The sequence below is a fragment of the Coregonus clupeaformis genome, unplaced genomic scaffold, assembly GCF_020615455.1.
Source record: "Coregonus clupeaformis isolate EN_2021a unplaced genomic scaffold, ASM2061545v1 scaf7028, whole genome shotgun sequence".
Classification (NCBI taxonomy): Eukaryota; Metazoa; Chordata; class Actinopteri; order Salmoniformes; family Salmonidae; genus Coregonus; species Coregonus clupeaformis.
The window spans coordinates 1,391-5,428 of NW_025540482.1; the positions used below are offsets into that span (position 1 = coordinate 1,391).

Here is a 4,038-nt window from a genome sequence, read left to right on the forward strand (position 1 = left end):
ACAGGCAACAGGCCAAATAAAATGTATAACCGTAACTGGAGGCCTAATCACTAATCTGTTCTGGATGCTGTGTCAAGTGTATTACTTTGTAACACACTGACACACTTAAGGTCAAACAATGAAGTTGGCAGAGAGAAGTTAATCAGGCATGCTAAAGAATAACAAATATAAATCAGACTGTCAACCAAATTAAGAAATTATAAACAAGTGTGTGAGAAGTGTGTGAAAGTGAGAAACCTGTCAACGTGAGATATCTGTTGAAAATGACTGTTTTGAGATTTTGTTCTCAGAGCGGTCTTTCCCCAGATGTGAAGAGGCCACCAGAGTACATAATGAGCCCTCCTTCCTTTCTTTCTTAATGTAACATCTATTTTTCTTTTTCCCTCTCCCTCTGTCTCTTTCCCCTCTCTCTCTATCTTGCAGCTGTGTGTCACCAGCCCTGTCTGAAAGGAGGCAAGTGTGTGTCTCGATACGCGTGCCGCCTGTCGCCCTCCTTACTCCGGACCACGCTGTAGGAGATGAAAAAAAGGTGTTTTAACCCTATATGGGGTCAGAGGTCAAAGAGGACCAGTCAGAGGCCATGTAGAACTGTATTCATTCCAAATCTGGTGCTTTGGTCTTGTCTCTCTGCCTTTTGTAAATGTTTTTTTAAAGAACCACAGATTTTTTGTGTGCGAAATAACATTTGACTATTAACTTAATATCTACTATACAATTTTGTGTTTGTGCTATATAATGAATAAAATGTGGATACAAGGTTTATTGTTATTTTCTTTTGAAATCATTTCTTATCATGCAGTCAGATGATTTTTCAGTAAAACAACACTTAGCGAACTGCTTTTACTAACAATATACTGTAGCTAATTAATAGTATAACTAATCTGTTACAAAAGTGTAAATCCATCCCCTTACTGTATTGCATTTGAACCAGTCAACATGTTACTTATAGCAAATTACATAATCACTTTTTATTTTGTTTCCATATGTGTGATTTACAACAATGAGGTGTAAGTGTTAAAATAATGAATGTTTTGACCTACAGTACCAGTCAAAAGATTAGACACACCTACTCATTCAAGGGATTTTCTTTATTTTCACTATTTTTTACATTGTAGAATAATAGTGAGAACATCAAAAAACTATGAAATAACACATATGGAATCATGTAGTAACCAAAAAAGTGTTAAACAAATCAAAATATATTTATATTTGAGATTCTTCAAAATAGCCACCCTTTGTCTTGATGACAGCTTTTGCACTCTTTCCTACAATGTAGAAAATAATGCAAAAATAAAACCAAAACCCTCGAATGAGTAGGTGTGTCCAAATTTGGACTGGTACTATATCTACAGTATAATGTACAAAAGTGATCAAGTATATCTGAATTGATACTTATAATAACAGATCTCGTCAACAGTTACAAAACAATTGCAGACAAGTGGACCTAAAAATCAAATAAGCTAATAACATTTCCAAGGCAGGTGTGATGCATAAAGAAGAATAGTATTATTTCTCCATACATATTAAGTGTGAAACAACGGTGCACAACAGTTTAGGCAAAAAAAGACTTACTTTCAGTACCACAATAAACCACAGCGGAAAAAACGTTGGTCAAATTAATAACAAGGAACAACAAAACAAATAGAAAAGTGGGTATTAATATCTTATAATCTAGATTCTTCAATAAACCATCAACTAGTTTTTCCGCCGGATTCTCTTCTCTTACTCAACGTAATACTGTGTGCAGTAACACTTTTGTATAAAAGCCTAGGATAAGGACTATAAAACACATTTGTATGCATTTAAATAAACTTAATGTCTATGTTAGATTACATAGTTTGGCTACGTTTACACAGGCACATTTCTGATCTTTTGCCCAATTGTTGTCAAAACAGCTGATCTGATTGGTCAAAACACCATTAGTATTGCACATTGTTAATGAATATGCTATGCATTTCTTATGCTAAGACTTATATCAATGTGCTACCTTGAGCATTGAGGTAGCAACAAAACAAGGACAATTAGATACGTGCAATATATCCAGTCCCCGTTAATGTACAAAGATACACACACACGCACATGCACACGCACACACACACACACACACAAGCACACACAAGCACACACACACACACATACAGGCACACACACTGCCTAATAAGGACTCTTCTCTTCTGTTGGCTGTGTATTTTGTAAAACTTCTGCATCTTCAGTAATTTCCCTTATGCAAGAGGGGCCTACAAAAGAGCAAATAGGTTTTACAGTACACAATCTCCAAAAAAAAACACACAAAAAAATGTTAATAAACATCCTAACTGTGCCCCAATGCTCACCTTTAACCCACAGGTGACGCCAGTGTGCCCACATTGCGGCAGTGGCAGAAGTTGGGCAGGACTGCCCCCATTAAGACATCTCTGCTTACAGATGGCTGTGCGTCAGGCAGATGGAGGACAGTATAGAACTCAATATAAGTACAGGATAAAAGTATATATCTATGTATTGCAACTTGGCAGCAATATATCATATTGAATGTGAGAAGGACTCACCGGACTGACACTGCAGGCCTTCCCATCCCGTGGGACAATGGCAGGTGTTGGGTCCCACACACTCACCACCGTTCTTACACTTCTGCAGGCACACGGCTAAATACACACACGCACACAAACACATAGAGATGCTTAGCATTGTCAAGGCATCTTTACATGGGGACAGGTTCAGGTTAACAGTGGTTGTACATGATGTTCTCACTCACGAATGTTACACCTCTTCCCCCTCCACCCAGAGGCACAGGAGCAGGAGTTGGGCCCCACACACTTCCCCTTGTTCATGCACATGGGGTCACACACACCTGAAAGACACAACGCAACATGCATCTTTGGCTCAATTAACATAACTGCATGTACTTACTAGCTTGCTGCAGGGTTATTATAATTAGGTTCTATCACATGTATTTACGTTGAGTATAGGGCTGAGCCATTCTTCTGCATGCATAGACAGTGATGTGGGGTGTCTGGTTGTGTGTTTTGGCAGTGGCACTTACTCTTCCTGACACCTCTTCCCTGTGTAGCCCTCAGGGCAGGAGCACGTTGTTCCTCATACACTGACCTCGTTCTTACAGGAGGGCTGCACACAGCTGGAGAAGCAGCACACACAGTGACACACCTACAGTAATACCTCACTAAACCAAAGTACCACCATGCAATAGACTTCTGTGCAAATTGACGGATCCAATAGCTATTAGGAGAACAGTAGAATGTCTCATAATCAATTGAGGTTATTGATTGTCAATATGACACCTATTCTTACCAATCTGACGTGGGAGCCATAGAAGCCACTGGGACAGGTGCAGATGTTGGGTTTTGATACAAGTCCCACCATTCAAAAACACTGGATTGCAGACAGCTGGAGATGAATACAATGAATACTTATTTTATAGCTAAACATACTGTTGTCAAAAAGAATATTAGGAGGCATGGGCTTCTAAGTTGAAACATTGTTGATTGGAGTTACCTGAGTTACATGTTGGTCGTACCAGCCAGACTTGCACTTACACACATCGGGAGAAATACACTCCCCTCCGTTTTCACAGTGCCTGTTGCACACCACTGAAAAGAGACACACACAGACACAGTTACACATGACAAATCCTAACCCCTATACACACATTCCGGGTTTTTTAGGCAAGCAGATAATTGTAGGGAAACATGATATATGCCAGAAAGGATCAAATGGATTGAATGAGCTCTCACTGATTTCACATCTTGGTCCCACGTAACCGTAAGGACAGGTGCAGAGATTCCTGGCCAGACAGGTTCCGCCATGCTGGCAAAGGCGGCTCACAGTTAGCTACAAACCACAGCCTTGAGGTGTACAGAGCATCAGTAAGAAAATGAGAATATTTACAGTACAATATATACAATGGAGAACATATAGCCTTGACCCAGATCTGTTTGTGCTATCTTGCCAACTCCTATTACATATGAATTTGTCAAGCCACACAATGAGTGACAATGAGTTGGCAAATGCTAAACAGATCTG

General features: G+C 39.5%; 1 long non-coding RNA gene across 1 annotated transcript; it reads right to left on the bottom strand.

The window, feature by feature from the left end:
- Window positions 1–2,394: 2,394 nt before the first annotated feature.
- On the bottom strand, window positions 2,395–2,842 carry LOC123491050. Its single transcript, XR_006661135.1, has 3 exons — window positions 2,753–2,842; window positions 2,547–2,642; window positions 2,395–2,428 (listed from the first exon to the last, which is right to left on the bottom strand). It is a non-coding gene; the product is annotated as an uncharacterized LOC123491050 (long non-coding RNA).
- Between the last annotated feature and the right edge of the window lie 1,196 nt (window positions 2,843–4,038).